Source organism: Anolis carolinensis, chromosome 2, assembly GCF_035594765.1.
Source record: "Anolis carolinensis isolate JA03-04 chromosome 2, rAnoCar3.1.pri, whole genome shotgun sequence".
Taxonomy (NCBI): Eukaryota; Metazoa; Chordata; class Lepidosauria; order Squamata; family Dactyloidae; genus Anolis; species Anolis carolinensis.
The window spans coordinates 323,393,429-323,412,963 of NC_085842.1; the positions used below are offsets into that span (position 1 = coordinate 323,393,429).

Below are 19,535 nucleotides of genomic sequence, written 5' to 3' on the forward strand. Positions count from 1 at the left end.
CCTCTCCGTGGGGTAGAATGGTGCATTCTGAAAGTTCCCTCCCCTCTCCGCTCGCAATGGTTTGTCCCGAAGCGGAGTCTATATAAAGAGCGGGCGGGCCGAAGGAACGGTCTTTTCCTTTCTGGCGGGCAGCGCGGCGGTGGTATTAGGGGCTGTGATGGGAGCCACGTGCCTTCCGTTCTCATTATCAGAGGCCTACTTCAAAGGCCGGAGTTGGGAAGATCGAGGGAAACGGCCAGGAATGGAGTTCGGATGAGAGGTAAAAGAGTTGTGTGTTGTGTGACTGCTTATGGCGGCCCTATGAAGAATGGCGGCCTGGACTGTAGAATAAATGCCATTTGACACCACTTTAACTGCCATGGCTCGATGCTGTGGAATCCTGGGAGTTGTAGTTTGGTGAGGCACCAAAGAAGAGAAGGCTGAAGACTGCAAAACTACAGCTCCCATGATTTCATGGCATTGAGTCAGGTCAGTTATAGGCCCTTTATACACTGACATATAAAATCTAGATTACTTGCTAGCGTCCAGAGGAGGGCGACTAAAATGATTAAGGGTCTGGAGAACAAGCCCTATGAGGAGCGGCTTAAAGAGCTGGGCATGTTTAGCCTGCAGAAGAGAAGACTGAGAGGAGACATGAGAGCCATGTACAAATACGTGAAGGGAAGTCATAGGGAAGAGGGAGCAAGCTTGTTTTCTGCTGCCCTGCAGACTAGGACGCGGAACAATGGCTTCAAACTACAGGAAAGAAGATTCCACCTGAACTTCAGGAAGACCAGTTAGCTGCCTTAAATCACTCTGACCATGAGGTCATGAGTTCGAGGCCAGCCCGCGGCGGGGTGAGCACCCGTCAATTAAAAATAAAAAATAGCCCCTGCTCGTTGCTGACCTAGCAACCCGAAAGATAGTTACATCTATCAAGTAGGAGATAAGGTACCACTTATAAAGTGGGGAGGCAAGATTAACTAATTTACGACCTGGAATGAGGAAGTGCCATCAGTGTGGATGATGAAGCAGCTGCTCCCCCCTGTGGCCAGAATCGAACATCCCCTCAGGAGAAGGTTAAATTGCCTCTGCGTGTGTCTCTCAGTCTCTGTTTGATGTGTTTATGGGCATTGAATGTTTGCCCTATGTGTGTATAATGTGATCCGCCCTGAGTCCCCTTCGGGGTGAGAAGGGCGGAATATAAATACTGTAAATAAATAAATAAATAAGAACTTCCTCACTGTGAGAGCTGTTCGACAGTGGAACTCTCTCCCCGGGGCCGTGGTGGAGGCTCCTTCCTTGGAGGCTTTTAAGCAGAGGCTGGATGGCCATCTGTCGGGGGTGCTTTGAATGCGATTTCCTGCTTCTTAGCAGGGGGTTGGACTAGATGGCCCATGTGGTCTCTTCCAACTCTACTATTCTATGATTCTATGATTCTATGCTTTGAGTGGGTTTATATGTCAGTATAGATTTACAATCCAGTTCAAAGCAGATAGTGTGAAGCGTCTGTTTTGATAATCTGGATTATGTTGGCCATATTGGTGTCAGACTGCATTAATTCTACAGTATAGATGCGCCCAGAGTATCTCGCCCCAAGAGAAACTTGAACTGCTAATAGTAAGAGGCAGTATAATAATAATATGCTAATGGTAAGTGGCAGTATAGTAGTAATATACTAATAGAGGCAGTATTATAATAATATACTAATGGAAAGAGGCAGAATAATAATTACTAATAGTAAGAAAATATGTAATCATAATAATATACTAATAACATTGGGTAACACTTTTGTTCCTGAGTTATTTGTTCCTGGATTCTATGATTCTGTGTTTTTCAATGTGTGTTGTATTTTCTTTGCCATGTTTTAATGTGGCATTGAATTATTGCTAATTTGGAAGCCGCTCTGAGCCCCTTTTGGGGTTGAGATAGAGCGGGGTTAAAATACAGTAAATAACTGCAGTTTCATAGAATAATAGAGTTGGAAGAGACCACATGGTCCATCTATTCCAACCCTCTGCCATGCAGGAAAAGGACAATCAAAGTATCCCTGACAGATGGCCACCCAACCTCTGTTTAAAAGTTTCCAAGGAAGGATATTCCACCACACTCTTGAGGAAGAGAGTTCCACTGTTGAACAGCTCATGCAGTCATGAAGTTCAGGTGGAATCTCCTTTCTTGTAATTTGAACCCATTGCTCTGAATCCTAGTTTCAAGGGCAGCAGAAAACAAGCCTGGCCCATCTTCCTCATGACACCCTTTCACATATTTATACATGGCTATCATGTCTCCTCTTAACCACCTCTGCAGGCTAAACATACCCAGTTCTTTAAGATGCTTATCATAGGGCATGGTCTCGAGACCTTTGATAATTTTAGTCATCCTCCTCTGGACACCTTCCAGCTTCTCAATATCTCTTGAACTGTAGTGCCCAGAATTGGACACATTATTCCTGGTGAGGTCATAGAATCATAGAATCATAGAATAGTAGAGTTGGAAGAGACCACATGGGCCATCTAGTCCAACCCCCTGCTAAGAAGCAGGAAATCGCATTCAAAGCACCCCCGACAGATGGCCATCCAGCCTCTGCTTAAAAGCCTCCAAGGAAGGAGCCTCCACCACGGCCCCGGGGAGAGAGTTCCACTGTCGAACAGCCCTTCTCACAGTGAGGAAGTTCTTCCTGATGTTCAGGTGGAATCTCCTTTCCTGTAGTTTGAAGCCATTGTTCCGTGTCCTAGTCTGCAGGGCAGCAGAAAACAAGCTCCCTCCCTCCTCCCTATGACTTCCCCTCACATATTTGTACATGGCTATCATGTCTCCTCTCAGCCTTCTCTTCTGCAGGCTAAACATGCCCAGCTCTTTAAGCCGCTCCTCATAGGGCTTGTTCTCCAGACCCTTAATCTTTTTATTCGCCCTCCTCTGGACGCTTTCCAGCTTGTCAACATCTCCCTTCAACTGTGGTGCCCAAAATTGGACACAGTATTCCAGGTGTGGTCTGACCAAGGCAGAATAGAGGGGAGCATAACTTCCCTGGATCTAGACGCTATTCCCCTATTGATGCAGGCCAGAATCCCATTGGCTTTTTTAGCAGCCGCATCACATTGTTGGCTCATGTTTAACTTGTTCCCCACGAGGACTCCAAGGTCTTTTTCGCACACACTGCTGTCAAGCCAGGCATCGTCCCCCATTCTGTCTCTTTGATTTCCATTTTTTCTGCCGAAGTGAAGTATCTTGCATTTGTCCCTGTCTAACCCAGGTCTAACCAAAGCAGAATACAAAGGCACCATGACTTCCCTCAATCTAAACACTATAATCTTTTTGATGCAGTCCAAAATCCCTTTGCCGTTTTTAGCTGCTGCATCACACTGTTGGCTCACGTTCAACTTGTTGACCACAAAGACTGTAAACAGAGTTTACAACTCTTTTTTGACATTGCCATGCAGGGAGGACTATTTCAACATTTTGAATAAACTGGCTCTCATTATAACCTTATTGTGCCATTTAATCACCAATGTAAATGCACTCAATTATGGTGCATTACACAGTAGAATTAATGCAGTTTGACACCACTTTAATTGCTATGGAATCATGGGAGTTGTGGTTGGCAGAGAAGGTCTTTAGCCTGGGCCAAAGAGTGCTAGTGCCTCAACAAACTACAGACCCCAGGATTCCATAGCACTGATCAATGGCACTTAAATTAGTGCCAAACTGCATTGATTCTGCAGTGTAGGTGTAGTCTTAACCTTCAAGTGATCACTATAGTACGATTAATTGTATTTATAATTTGCAAGTCCATGAAAGTTCATAAGGAAAGGTTGCCCTCTTACTAGAGGGAACTGCACAGGAAGGAGGGACAATATCTGCATTCTACGACTGCTGCACAAAGAAAGGGTTTGGGGAGTACAGTAGAGTCTCACTTATCCAACATAAACGGGTCGGCAGAATGTTGGATAAGCAAATATGTTGGATAATAAGGAGGGATTAAGGAAAAGCCTATTAAACATCAAATTACATTATGATTTTACAAATTAAGCACCAAAACATGTTATACAACAAATTTGACAGAAAAGGTAGTTTCAATACGGAGTAATGCTATGTAGTAATTACCATATTTACGAATTTAGCACCAAAATATCACAATGTATTGAAAACACTGACTACAAAAATGCGTTGGATAAGCGAGTGTTGGATAAGTGAGACTTTGAATAGCAAGGAGCCTCAGATAGAAACAACTTTCAGGTCTTCTGGTTTTGTGGGTGCAAAGACCCAGTGAAATTCTATGTTGCCCCAAGATCCAGTGTATTTACACAAACCCAATGAATAGGAACATCCTTAACCCACTCCAGTCATGCCATGTGCATGACTGTGCACATTGCAGTCATGCAAGCCATGCGGCTCAAGAGGACCCCTGGATTCTCTAAGCAGTGATTGATAGGGAGATGCAGGAAGAGCAGGGTTACCTTCAGAGTGGCTCTTTGTTCTCCAGTGAGGAAGCGGCCATGGCAAAGATGGCCATGTGCTCAGAGATTACATTTCTTTCTTCCCTCCCTCATGTAAAATATTCTCTTGGAATCTAGGTCCTCCAGTGCAACTCTGGTCAACTTTCTCCAATTGTGCTGGAAGACCTAGAAATCACCAGAGAGGTGTTCTCTCATCTTCATAAATTGTGGACTGCCTGCTTTTTGTTTGTCTTGCCTTCAGTTCTACCCATTCATCTTGGTTACTAATGAATGTGGTGTCGAAAAGGCATAAAGCAAGTTTCCCCTTGCAGCTTCTTCCTAATCTAGGAGTTATTCCTACTGGATTTGCTGTGTGGGGGACATTACTATTGGTCACTACACCTTTGTGTAAAGTCTGTTGTCAATCTTTCTAACCATTCATAAAGTTTACTAAAAGTACATTGTGAAAATTTCTGCTTGCAGGATTAAATTGTGTAGCACGCCAGCTGCAGAACATTCTAATAGAGTATATTACTGCACATACCAAATTATTTTCTCATTAAAGATGACTGAGTCATTACCTTATTCCTTTTTCCAGGTATAGGCAAGTCCACCCACAGGTTTGGATGAGAGAGATTTCTACTCCAAAATCTATATAGGTATGTAGCCCACCAACAGTTTCTGTCCTCACATATTTCAAGATATTAATATCCCTATTGATTCACATTATAATGAGAACTTTTGCCTTTGTGTTGCCCGTTCATTATTTTCTACAATGAATGTGGTGTCAGACAAGGCATATATTAAGTCTAGTTGGCATGTGTTTTAGAGTGGGTCATACACCCTTCTCTTCATTTCAGCTAGAACATACAAGTAAGTGGAAGGAAATACGTGCTAATCCAATTTCCTGCTCCAAGACTTGGTATTTTGTCTGGACACTTATGGGCAAGTGGGGTGAAGGCTTTCAATATTTCCTTTCTTGTGAGTCTCACACATTGGATTGGATACTATGCATTTGAAGAATGCATCTTTCAGTGGGAGTTTTCCTGCCATGAGCTTGATCCAAATTACTACAGTGGGAAGTCAGTTTAATACCCGCACCCCACCCCCTTTTCTTAGTCTGGATACATTCTAGCAGATACAGTAAGCTATGGGGTGTTGCTTGTTTATTTGATTAAAAGAGTTTGACCTGTTCTAGGGTTGAGCGGAGGTAGATTCGAATTCTGTGGTGACAATTTGATATTGTATTGGCAGTTATTTTAGGTTACCAACTGTCAAACGTGGGTAGAAACAAAATAATTCATCTGCCTTTATCACAAATTACAACAAAGCTTGAGCATAATGTCTAAGCAGATCCCTTTTTTGAAGGATTGAATTGTTCAATTGTTGTATATAAACCGAATTCCTGAGCCCAGATTTTGTAATTCAAAAGTGTATGTGTTGATTCTGTTCAGTCCATCACTTAATAAATCCAATCCTGCAGGCTTAAGTTGGGCCAATAGTTCAGCAAAGTATCAGAAAAGCCTTGATTTTATTGTATTTTCCCTGTAAGTTTTGTTTTTTCTCATAAATCCCAACTGCATTGAGCGATGAATGGTAAAATACAGATGTCTCTAAGCCTTCCCCTGCTCCTCCTGTACAAGACTTGTGTGTCATCAATACACATTTGGGAGCCTGAACATTATATCCCAAACATGCAGCAGGAGAAATATATTGACAGTGGAATATTTCCACACAGGGTATTGGGGGAGGAATATTACTTGCTCATTTTAATTTTGTGAGGCATCCACCTGTACATCATTATATTGTTCCTGTATTTTGTGATTTGTGCCCCGTCTTGACTGCAGGAATTCCATTTTAAAGCAAAGCAATGGCACAGTATCTGTAACAAGACAATTCTTGGGCTTGTGCCTCTTGGAATGATGGGAGATTAATGCTCAGCGCTCACTGAGAGACCCACAGAGATACTCGTAGGAACATGTCAGCAAGCAAGAGCCCAAAAGTGGCAGGTTAAAACCTGGAACCTCACTCCATGGCTGATACCGGATGAGAAACTGCCTCCTGGGCACACAGAAGACTGGGCAACTTGAAAGGTACTAAACAGACTACGCTCTGGCACCACAAGATGCAGAGCTAATCTTAAAAAATGGGGCTACATAGTGGAGTCCACGATATGCAAGTGTGGAGAACAGCAAAACACACACCACTTACTACAACGTGATCTGAGCCCTGACACATGCACAATGGAGGGCCTTCTCACAGCAACACCAGAGGCACTTGAAGCGGCCAGCTTCTAGTCAAAGGAAATTTAACATAATGTCAACTTTTTAACTTTGTATTTTTTAAAATACATCATAATTGTACCCCCAATTTGCTTGTGATATGATAAATAAAATAAATGTTTGATTTGTATACATATTTTATACAACTCTATATCCAGTGTTATGTAAAAGAAATGTCTTGGGCAAAAAGGAGTCATGAGTGAGCAAAGTCTAAGAAACCCTGTGTTACTGTACTCTATTGGGTCATTTTTTTTCCTTTAGTCAGGTCAGAAAACAAGTCACATGTGTGAAGCTGCCCTAGAAATACTCTTTAAATTTTCTTTAAAATTATTAGACCTCTGGAGCCACCTAGTGGTTTATCAACAAAATCCCAAAGATACAGATCAGGAGATTTCAACTGATGCTTAGCCTCTGTTCCTGTTCCTGAAGTGTGCCCTCAAGTCATTTCTGGCTTATGGCGACCCTGTCACAGGGTTTCCTGGGGCTGAGAAGGTGTGACTCTCCCAAGGTCAGCCATGGTCTCCAGAGTCACATTTTAATGCTCAAACCACTTCTTACAGCCCTTGCACACAGCCATATAACCCGAAATATCAAGCAGAAAATCCCACAATATCTGCTTTGAACTGGGTTATGTGAGTCCACACTGCCATATATTCCAGTTTAAAGCAGATAATGTGGGATTTTATTCAGCTGTGTGGAAAAGTCCTCAGTCTCTTTTCTTGGAACCAAGGTCTCAGAGTCAAAGGCTTAATTATTCAATTATGATGCTTGTTTTTGATTTTATTTTTACTGGGCTGCTGCTGTACGTTATACCAAACTGCTTTGGTTTAAATGGTGAAACTCTTAATTCTGAGGGATTGTTGACATCATGAGAGATCAGCCAATCCCTGAAGTCATGTTACTGGTTTTTTATGACATCATACACCCATCTCAGCCAGTGGTTGAAGTGGGCTTGGTCACTTGGGTATGCTTCAGAGGAAGTCCTGTAGCAATAGCAGGAAGAACATGATCCTGGGATATATATATCTATATAGAAAACATGCAATCAACTGCGGAGAGGATAGAAATTTATGTCTTTATTTATTTATTTATTTGCAGTATTTATATTCTGCTGGAGCCTCCGGTGGCTCAGTGTGTTAAAGTGCTGAGCTGCTGAACTTGCAGACCGAAAGGTCCTAAGTTCAAATCTGGAGAGCAGAGTGAGTGCCCTCTGTTAGCTCCAGCTTCTGCCAACCTAGCAGTTCGAAAACATGCAAATGTGAGTAGATCAATAGATACCGCTCTGGCAGGAAGGTAACGGCACTCCATGCAGTCATGCTGACCACATGACTTTGGAGGTGTCTACGGACAACGCTGGCTCTTCGGCTTAGAAATGGAGATGAGCACCAACCCCCAGAGTCGGACACGACTAGACTTAACATCAGGGGAATCCTTTACCTTTACTATATTCTGCCTTTTTCACACCAAAGGGGGCTCAGGAACTATCACAATGCACATATACATAGCAAACATTCAGTGCCATTAGACATATGGCAAATATAGACAGACACAGAGGCAATTTAACATTCCAGCTTCTGGCTTCATGAGGGTATGCTCGATTCCAGCCACGGGGGAGCTGCTGCTTCACCATCCACTTGTGGCACCAAGTCCTTGATGGAGTACTTCCTCATTCTTCCACACGCTGCTGGAGGTTTTATGGTGTCGTAAATTAAATTAGCCTCCCCTGCATAAAGCGATACCTACATTTCCTACTCAATAGATACAACTGTCTTTCAGGCTGCATAGGTCAACATCAAGCTAGATATTAATGGTCGGGAGCTTACTCCAATCTGGGCTGGCTTCGAACACATGACCTCTTGGCAGAGCCAGTCCAACAATGAGGCAAATTAAGCGGTCGCTTCGGGCGCAAAACATACGGGGGCGCAGTCGAGACTGCTTTTTCTGTTGATTTTTTGTAAAACATGATATTTTGGTGCTTAATTTGTAAAATCTTAATGTAATTTGATGTTTAATAGGCATTTCCTTAATCCCTCCTTATTATCCAACATTTTCGCTTATCCAACACTTTTATTTTTCAGTAATTGGTTTTTGGGGGGGGGGGAAATTCTGTTCGCCTACACTTGAAAAATACCTAGGGCTGGCTCTGCCTCTCGGTCAGTAGTGATTTATTGCAGGTGGCTACTAACCAGCTGCACCACGGCCCAGTCCATAACTTAAAGATGTAAAAGAAAAGGGAGGTAATCACGATAAAATATCAGTAGGGGCATGAAAATGTCTTATATATTTCAACAAAGGCTGATAAAAATGGAACAGTGACAGTTCCAGGATATATTTTTTTCGTGTCAGGAGCAACTTGAGAAATTGCAAGTCACTTCTGGTGTGAGGAAATTGGCCGTCTGACAGAGGGAGCTCATCTGCGCTCTCCCTGGGTTGGATTCGAACCAGCAACCTTCAGGTCAGAAACCTAATTTTCAAATCAGCAGTCCTGCTGGCACAAGGGTTTGATCCACTGCACCATCAGGGGCTCCAGAATACTAGGCTAAGATGGTTTCAAAAGATATTTTGTTATTAAGTAGCATTTTATTAGTCTCTTTAATTACCTTGTCCCAAAATGCCTGTATGGTCATACACGTCCACCACATGTGGATGAATGTCCCTTTCTGTTTCCTACACCTCCAGCAAATACCTTGTTGTGATTTATCTATTTTTGCCAATGTTGCTGGGGTGATATAGCATCTATAAAACATTTTATATTGATTCTCCCTAATTGATCCAGATATTGTGAATTTGAATTCTTTGTTCCATAGGTACTCCCAGTTATCCAATTCTATTGGCCTACCTAGGTCCTTGGCCCAGGATATCATTACTGTCTTGACTGTATTATCCTCCATATTATAACTTAATATGTATTTGTATAATCTGGATATTAACCCTTTATTTCCCTTTTCCCATATTCTTTCCAATTCTGATTTTTTAGTTGCGAAACTAAAAAAAGCCCAGGATTGTGTCTATTAGGTCTACATAGAGAAAACAATAACCAAAAGGACCAAGAAATATACCAATATAGCTTTGCGGCAGCAAGATTGACCATAGCCAAAGACTGGAAAGGGGAAAAAGGTTTAACTAAAAAGGATTGGAGAGAAAGAATGCGGGAATATATGCTAATGGCCAAACTTTCCAACAATAGGAAGAACAAAAGTAATGAAGTCAGTAACATAGAGGAGTTCCATTAGGAATTTAGGGTTACTATTAACAAGGATATATAAATTGGCTTAAAGGCTTCACAGTGCTTCAGGGTTGGAAGTCATGGTGAAGGGTGCACGGGTGTGGGGAAGGGGTTTTATTTTATGTGGGATAGGGGTTTTGGGTGCGTGCAGGGTTTGTTGTGTGTAATACGTTGTATGTTTTTGTTTTGTTTGAATGTTAGGGTAAACTCTTATATTTAATTTCTAAAAAATAAATAAAAATGAATAGAAACCTGGATTGAGAGTGGTGGATGACATGTGGAAAGAACAGTTCTATATGTTTTGAGTAACAGATAATAATATATACTGTGTTAGAATTGGCAGGCTGGTTGACTAATGTAGATATTAGGCTTGATCGATCCACGAAAAATTTGATTCTAAACTCGTTTCAAAACTAGAGGGGGGCAGCTTTTCGTTTCTGATGGTATTTCCGAATTTGGCCCCCAAAAAAATTCGAAATTAACGAAAATTCGTTATTTTCTAAATTAATTCGTTAATGGCGGACGCGCATGCGCAATTCCCAAAAACAGCACAGAGGGAGAGGACTTTACAGGACTCTCCCACCCTCATTTTTTGAGTGATCTTCTTCCAACTTGGTACAGTGGTAGAACACATTTAACACTGATAGCTCACCAAAATTTGGAACGTTTCCCTTATCCTCTGATTTTTGGCGAATTTTCATAGCTTTTATAATAAACCATTTTTTAATAATTGCAGAAATCTGTTCCTGGTTTGAAAGTCTTATTTCCTGTTAAATTGGGTTGTCTTTACTGTGAAAGTCATTGTTCTACTTCAGAAACTTTGTTTTTGTAGCTGAAACTTTGTTAAATTGGTGTGTGTGTGATATATACTGTGTATATATATATATAGTCCCTGCATAATGTGTGTGTGTGTGTATATAGGTAAAGGTAAAGGTATCCCTTGACGTTAAGTTCAGTCATGTCTGACTCTGGGGGTTGGTGCTCATCTCCATTTCTAAGCCCAAGAGCCAGTGTTGTCCATAGACACCTCCAAGGTCATGTGGCCGGCAGTTACCTTCCCGCCAGAGCGGTACCTATTGATCTACTCACATTGGCATGTTTTCAAGCTGCTAGGTTGGCAGAAGCTGGAGCTAACAGCAGGCACTCACTCTGCTCCCGGGATTTGAACCTGGGACCTTTCGGTCTGCAAGTTCAGCAGCTCAGTGCTTTAACACACTTCACCATCGGGGCTCATATATATATAATATACATACACATACACACAATGTGGAGAATATGTGGAAAGGTAGATAGATAGATAAGTTGGGAGCCACAGCGAAGGCACCTTCCTGGGAGCAAGGTCTAATAATAATAATAATAATAATAATAATAATAATAATAATAAAATCCCTTACAAAATCCAAGATGGGTACCATTATTGGCAGAGAAAGCCAAGCTGTAGGAGTTGAAATCCAATCATTTATCCTCCCTATAGAATCAATTTTATATGCATTTTTAGCTACAGAAAAGCTAAAATCAGGACAGTAAAAGAACAACACCCAGAAAATGGGAATTCCAGACAGGAAACAATCAGGGCCAGCTAATACCTCCCAGCAAAGGATTCCCCCAGGTAGGAAGCAGCCAGGCTTTGAAGCTGCAAGGCTATTCAATGCTAATCAAGGTGACCAATTGCAACATTCACACTTGCCTCCCACAGACAAGAGTTCTTTCTCCCACCTTGGACCTTCCACAGATATATAAACCCCACTTGCCTAGCTTCGCACAGACGTCAAAACCTCACCGCCGGGCCCCTCTCTGTCTCTCTCGGTCTCTCCATTCCCGGCTCCATCCGCCGCCTTCCCGCCTCACAGAGAGACACCAGGCCTGAGCTGAGGCGAGGCGGCGGCGGCGGCGGCCATTTCCCCCCTCCGTCTTCCTCCTCGGCCTCCTTCCCCCTCGCCCCCTCCCATTGGCTGAGCCCGTGACGCCCCTTTTGCTGAGGGGCAAAAGGAAAGGGCCTGAATGGTGGGAGTTTGGGTGATTTGCAAAAGCTTTTTTTTCCTAACGAAAAAAACGACGACATAACGAAAAACGGCCTCTCGCGATTTGAAACCGCGATATCCAGACGTGTGGACAACCAATGCTTCAAAATTGCTTCAAAACAAACGAAAATAACGAATTAATAACGGTTAACGGGGAAAACGAATTATTTGAGCAAGCCTACTCTATACTCTGAGAGGCCTATTTCTGTGGCCCTTACAAGTCACATCTCTTTTTATGTTTGGAACCTTTATAGTGTTTGCTTATCTCTTCGACAAACTCCTGACAGATGGCCAGCCAATATCTCCACAATCTCCACTATAAAATAATAGAATCCTACAGTCACATAGAGACCCCTAAAGGCCATCCAGTATAAACTCCTTCTACCATGCAAGACCACACAATCCAAACACTCCTGACAGATGGCCATCCATATCTCCACAATCTCCACCATAAAAATAATAATAAAATCCTACAGTCACAGAGTTAGGAGAGACCCCTAAAGCCCATCCAGTCCAACCCCTTCCTGCCATGGAGAACACATTCCCAACAAATTGTCAGAGTAAATCGCAGCGTAGCAGCAGTTGTATGTTGTCAATGGAGCGCAGAAAAGAAGAGACATCAGAAACGATGGTAAAAAATATATACAAAGCTTTACTTTACAAGACAAATAGACTTTGAGACGAACACAGGCTTGGCTTTCACTCTAGGCAGACACAAACTCAGAACAGAGCAAGATCTCAATTGACGCAATCAGTAATGTACAAACACTTGAGTCTGGATACTCCCAAGGTTCCAGCCACACAAGGTCAACACAGCTTCTCAGTCATTAACTCTTTAGAGACTATAGCATACTCTGGATGATGCAACCTGTATGCAATACATGCCAGACACAAATTTCATTTAAACACTACTAATACACAAATCCCACATTAACACAAATGGCCATACAGCCTCTTCATAATAATAATACTAATAACAATATCATGGAATCCTCATGTTTCCACACAGCCCTAATAATCATCCAGACAGGGGGAAACTAACTGCGAATGAGGTTCTGGACCTGCTGGAACTTCTCCTGCCTCCCTCCTTGGAATGCTTCTTCCGCGATCCGGCAGCAAATGACGGCGATCCAGTTGCAGACCCTCTCTGTTGGGATCAAGGAGGGGTCCCGGGACGCCACCATGCATATGGCTGTCGAAGAATCACTAGAAGTATAATAAACACATAACAGTAAATATTAAAATAGGATAGGATAATTAATCTTACAATAAATACATGACCTAAAATATAAAAGCATTAAAATACAAATGTAATAAATACAGAACCATCTCTATATATAAAAGGGTAGTGACGTTTTGGCCAAGGACAAAACAACAAAACTACACATCCCAGAAACACTAAACTTGGCAGTACAACCCCTCACCCATGCCTCTATGTTCATACAACAAACAGTTCCCGCTACTCCAGGCTTTGCGGCTGCAAGGCTATTCACTGCTATTCCACCTGGCCAACAAAGGATTCCCATCAGCCACAGCAACGCGTGGCCGGGCAAAGCTAGTCTTCTTATATTCTGCCAGAATTGTTTTGATTCTGAAGTACTTCCAGACATATAAGTTCATCTGGTGGTTGTTGTAAAGGTGGCAGTTTTCCACTCTTACAGCACAACCTCGGTGTCACGCTTACTTCAAACGACCAGCATGAACACAGACCAAAGGTAACTGCTATCAAAACCAATCTTTATTGAAGAACACACGACTTGGAAAAGTCGAGAATGACATAATGTTTACATACAATCATCTATTACCTTCGCTACAACGTCACCCCACACGTAAATATCATCACCCAAGCCCCACCCCATGTATCATTTTCACCACCACAACACAAACTACTCATTAAAATTGTTTTGATTCTCACTCCAAAATTTCCCATGCTTTGCTGCCAGGTGTCCGTAGGAGCTATAGAGGAGTGCGAATTGTTATGGCTCCGATTCAAGAGCTTGCAGACTCAGCTCTTGGAATCGGTCCCATGACACTCGGTGGCTCCATTTTAAATTTCTTGGCATGACAATACATACATATTTGGTCCATGTGTCCAATAATAACAGTTGGATATTGATCCTAGTCCTTATGAGGATCATAGTGAAAACCTTCAAGCAACAAATTTGTGTGTTTCCTTGTTGTGATGACTTTTTCCCTGGTTTCTTGAAGTTGGGCATTATCCTGTTCTGGAGTGTCTGCTGCTCTTGACATAGTCTGGCCTGACATTGTTTTGAAATCTCTGCTGATCTGGATGCTCTGGCATTTGCTCGCTTTTGTTGAAGTCTGGCTTGTTGCTGTTCTGGAGTCTTATGTTGCTCCAAGTCTGTCCTGATGCTATTGTGGAATTTCTGCAATCTTTAATGCATTAGTTGTTTCCTGTTTATTATCAAGTCAGCAATCAATTGACTCCATTGCTTGCAAGTATTTTCCCTTTTTTGCTTGTGGTGGGATTTTTCCTTTGGTAGATTTCCTTTTTTGAGACATTTTGAAGTTACCACACCTGATAAAAGAAAAATAATAGGATTAAGATTTTTTGTATTTAGGGTTCAGGGAATAAGTTAGAACAGTGGACATTACAGAAAATGTCCCTAATAATTTTTGTTTCTGTTGCTTTTTGGTGAGGGTCAGGGCTGTTCCGAAATGATCCTGGATGAAACTGCCCTTTTTGGAACTACGTTGAAGGAGGAGGCTAAGCAGTTGTGCAGCGTAACCGGCCCAATACAGTCTGCAGGAAGGGTCAATGGGGGCTGGGGGGGGGGGTAGAACTTTTCATAAATACACACAGTGTGCACACACATACACAGACATTCAAAGCAAATATCTGACATATAGATACCATCTCTTGGACATTTCCATATATGTTTGTGTATATTCATTTATATTATTTTTTCCTGGTCACAGACATACCTTCAATTTGCTATTTTTTAATGAAAAGAAATGGAAAGTACTCAAAGCAGGAGGGGATAGTCTGCCAAACCTCTTATTGCTTAAAAGGAATCATTAAAAAGATAATAATTATCCCCTTTGTCTTTTGAATAAAGTATGACCTTACCTTGTGTAGGAACAGTGCTGTTTCCAAATTATCCTGTAAGAAGTCACCTTGTTTGGAATAATGTTGAATTCAGAAGAGGGGAGGCTGTTGTGTGGCGTAACAGTCTTGGGACAGCTTGGAAGACCTGAAAGTGTAAAAGGGTGAACTACAACTCCCAGAGCAAGAAGTGAGTGAAGCTACTTGGTTCATCCTCCCCCAATCTGCTCTAGGATGGAAAGGGGTTCGTGGTAGTTCTGTGTACCAAGTTTGATAAAGTTCCGTCACTGGAGGGCTTCGGAGTGGTTTGTGGGAATCGTAGCGATTGAAAGTACAGTAGAGTCTCACTTATCCAACATAATGTTGGATAAGCGAATATGTTGGATAATAAGGAGGCATTAAGGATAAGGCTATCAAACATCAAATTATTTTATGATTTTACAAATTAAGCACCAAAACATCATGTTATACAACAAATTTGACAGAAAAAGTAGTTCAATACGCAGTAATGTTAGGTTGTAATTACTGTATTTACGAGTTTAGCACCAAAATATCACGATATATTGAAAACATTGACTACAAAAATGCCTTGGATTAACCAGAGGCTTGGATAAGCGAGGCTTGGATAAGTGAGACTCTACTGTATTAAGAGGGCAGAATGGAGAGAGACAGAAAGGACGGGCTTCTGTTTCGCTGACGGACTAGCGGCTCTAGTTTTCCTCCCAGCTGTACGCAAGGCCATCGTCCGGCGTCTTGGACGAAGGAAGGCTCTTCCCCCCGGATCACAACGTTCACTTCATTGGAGTCGCGCTGTCTCGCCTGATTGTAAAATGTGGGAGTTGGAGGGAGGGAGCAGCTGGGAATAGCAGCAGTGCTCCCGTTGTATGTTCCTCCGCAGCTGGGCAATAGAAGGTTGCCCAAACTTGGTGGCCAGGGCCCACACGGGGAGGGTGTTTGGGGGCACTCGGTCCGCAAATTTCAGAAGCAGCGTCACCTGGCTGGTCCTGGTCCAGGGTGAGTGAGGGCCCTCCTTCCCTCGGTTGGGGTCTTGCTGGGCGCCTCCCTCCTTGCCACGTCCCGGCTCCGCTCCCGGAGGAACGTGCTTGTAAAGCAGCAGAACTGCTGGCCAAAGACTTGAAAGTGAGCATCCAACCTATGTCTCTTGCCTCCGCAATTTTTATTACTACCCCGCCCTTCTCACCCGTCAAGGGACGCAGGGCGGCTTACAATCTATATATATAAAAGGGTAATGAAATTTCGGCCTAGGACAAAACAACAAAACTACACATCCCAGAAACACTAAACTTGGCAGCACAACCCCTCATCCATGCCTCTACATTCATACAACAAAAGAAAAGAAAAATAAAGTCCTAATTAGAGGGAGAAGATTGTTTTTATCCAATTGCTGCCAGTTAGAAGGCTAAGCTCCTCCCACTTGGTCTCCTCGCAACCCTCTCAGCCCAGGAGACAGGCAGAGTTAGGCCTCACTTAGGCCTCTTCCACACTGCCTATAAAATACAGATTATCTGATTTTAACTGGATTATATGGGAGTGTAGACTCAAGGCCCTTCCACACAGCTATATAACCCATTTATAATGGACTTAATGTCAGGGGAAAACCTTAACCCTTTACCTTAACTACCACCAATTCCTCAATACTTTATTTCCCGTACCACCATACTTCGCCACAGTAACGCGTGGCCGGGCACAGCTAGATTAAACATATATATAAAATCCATCGAGATTAAAAATTACAATAAAATTAAGAGTATACATTAAAATATACATAATTATACATTAAAATATACATTTAAGGCAATTTCCATGTCCAGGTGTGGTCTGTCAGTAGGTCATATATTCCTATCTCATTTTTGCTGCTACTTATGCTCAAATGCCTGGTCCCATAACTACGTTTTAGTTCTCTTCGGAAAGACAGGAGGAAGGGAGCCTGCCTGACTTCAATGGGGAAGGGCGTTCCATAGACGGGGAGCCACTACTGAAAATGCCCTGTCTCAACCATTAGAGAAAGATAGATCCATTTCGCCAGAGATGTGGAAGTCAAACCACCGATTTTTTAAACTTGTTTTGTGATTTAATGTATTTGTTATTCTTGTTGGGTTTTTTTTTCTTTTTTCTCTCTTTTTTTTCTTCTTTTTTTTTCTCTTTTCTTCTTTTCCCCTTGTATGTTTTCCTTTCCCTAGTATAGCTGTGTGCACAATGCCCTGTCTCATCCCCGCCAGATGCACCTGTGAGGCTGACGGGGACCGCGAGCAGGGCCTCACCTGATGATCTTAAGCTTCGAGATGGGTCACAGCGGGAAACACGTTCGGACAGAGAAGGTGGGCCAGAACCGTGGCTGCAGAATGCATGTCTTTTGCAAAATAAGGAGCATCCACTACCCACTTGAAATCACAAAGTTTAATAATTTTTGTTTTTAAAACAGCGTAAGGAAATTAAAGAACCAAACTCCTTCATGAAAGAGAAAGAATAAGAAAGAAGAAACTGAGGAGGGGGCGTCACCCCCCCATGCTTCCAGAGACCCTCTTTTTCTGCCACTCCATCCATTGCCCAACCCTCACTTCCTCTTGGTTGATGGCTTCCCGATGTTGCACTTGTTCACCTGCAAAGTGCAATGAGAATGAAAGAGGTGGGGGCTGCCCTCCAGGAACCCTACAGAGATGCCTTCTTCCAAGACCCCAGGACCTCTGTCTTGAGCCCTCCCCCCTTCCAGCCAATGGGGCAGGCAGTGCCTTAAACGAAAATGGGTTCCCTGGAACTACAAAGACAAGTATCCACTATTACAGTAATACAGAAATCATTAAACCTAGATTTAGTTCAATACATCAATATGAAAACAGATACAAAAGGCATTCTGTTATATTCACAGTAGAAACAATATTTTTCTCTTGAAGGATTAATTTACTCTTCTCATAAACAGTAAATGTTCTGTAGTTGTTTGATCGTTCCACATACACAAATTGAGTCCTCTTGTATATAATGATTGTTCTTGTTTCTTTATTATGGATAGTAGACTGCAAAACCACAACCGGTTTCAACTCAAAAGAGTCTTCATCAGATGGATTGTAGTCCTTTTTTTAGTTGTTTTTTTTTAAAGTTTTTTAAAACTTTGGATCCTATAGGGAACATATATAAATAATAATAATAATAAAAAACTTTATTTATACCCCGCCACCATCTCCCCGCGGGGACTCGGGGCGGCTTACATTGTCAGAGACAGAACGCCAGCAAGTAAAACAAAACTCAGTTTATTGAGGTTACAGAACTAAAAACACCCGTAGGAAACAAAGAACAGGGCAAACACTTGACTTCAGTGTGATAAGTAACAAAAAACAGCTCAGTTTGAGCTTAAACGGTTCAAAGGGATAAACCGGGTTAAACAGAAGTATAATCCGGATTAAATCAAAAGTGCTTACTTCAGCCTGGCAAACAATGCAAACAAAAGAGGATCAACAGGAGTCAGAGTGTAAACAACAGACTGGTAGCAGATTCCTCTCTGCTACTCAGAAACAGCAGGAGAATAAACCAGGCTTGTTTATTCCTTCCAGCAGCGAACGAAAAGCGTGGTCGTAGTCAGGATTCAGTTTAAGGTTCAGCGGCCAACGATATCCAGGTCCAGGCACAGCAGTCAGGGTAACGGCAGTCAGCGGGGTCCCAATCCGGTCCAGAGGTCAATAGCCAAGCGTAGTCGTCTAGAAATCCAAAGGTCTCACCAATAGCAGAAGGGATAATCCGGAATCGAAGTCAGTCAGTCCAGCGTCAATCCAGTGCGAGTAGATATTGCCCGTCAAAAAGACGACGGAGGTCCAAGCTATCGAGATTAAACACAAGTTGCACAGAGAAAAACCCCGCACAGTTCCTCCCGCCGTCGATGCCCAGTGTCCTTGGTAAACTTAGGTGTATCCAGTAACGAATCACACCCGTCTTCAGGAAGTTCCCCAACAAAAGCCCAAGCGTCCGTCCAGATTACCTTGCCCAACGCAATTAGACATTGGTCCCAAACCCCAATTTATCCCAGTTCAAGCTCATCATCGCTGTCAGCTGCCATCCCAATTCCAGGCGCCCCAACATCATCATCCTCATCAGAGCTTAAGCACCTTTGACTACGCCCCACAGCATCCCCAGCTGTGGATCCCGCTCCATCCCTCCAGCCAGTCCATGGGTCTGATCCTGCAACCCGCCAATCACCTCCCATGCTTTCATTGCCTGTTTCCCCAACACCCAAATCCTCCCTCACACGAGTCCGTTCCATGTCGTCCTACTCCGAGCTGGCCATCTCTTCCTCCAAACCCTCAAATGAGTCCTCATCTGTCGGGTCTGTAAACAAATCCCGGAGCCGTTTTCTTTCACGCTCCTCGAAAGAGTATGACTCTCGAGGAGTCTTATGACCCCTTCTTCTATTACCGGAGCCCGAAGGCTCAACCATAACAGGCAGTCTCAAGGGAGGGAGTAGGGATGACACCGGGGGGAGGGGGGAAGTAACCATAACTGTAAATAACAGTC

At 42.8% G+C, this 19,535-nt stretch overlaps 3 long non-coding RNA genes and 2 other non-coding genes across 5 annotated transcripts; all 5 read left to right on the top strand.

Moving 5' to 3' along the window:
• The first annotated feature begins 101 nt into the window (after positions 1-101).
• On the top strand, positions 102-6,830 carry LOC134296814 (uncharacterized). Its single transcript, XR_010003679.1, has 3 exons — positions 102-259; positions 5,017-5,077; positions 6,266-6,830. It is a non-coding gene; the product is annotated as an uncharacterized LOC134296814 (long non-coding RNA).
• LOC134296815 (uncharacterized) lies at positions 267-5,016 on the top strand. Its single transcript, XR_010003680.1, has 2 exons — positions 267-2,439; positions 3,236-5,016. It is a non-coding gene; the product is annotated as an uncharacterized LOC134296815 (long non-coding RNA).
• Positions 4,672-4,804, top strand: LOC134297262 (small nucleolar RNA SNORA13). The gene has a single exon (XR_010003991.1). It is a non-coding gene; the product is annotated as a small nucleolar RNA SNORA13 (small nucleolar RNA).
• Positions 5,161-5,289, top strand: LOC134297260 (small nucleolar RNA SNORA13). Its single transcript, XR_010003989.1, has one exon. It is a non-coding gene; the product is annotated as a small nucleolar RNA SNORA13 (small nucleolar RNA).
• A 4,162-nt stretch (positions 6,831-10,992) lies between the features above and the next one.
• LOC134296816 (uncharacterized) lies at positions 10,993-18,015 on the top strand. The gene is made up of 2 exons (XR_010003681.1): positions 10,993-17,353; positions 17,458-18,015. It is a non-coding gene; the product is annotated as an uncharacterized LOC134296816 (long non-coding RNA).
• Positions 18,016-19,535: the final 1,520 nt, after the last annotated feature.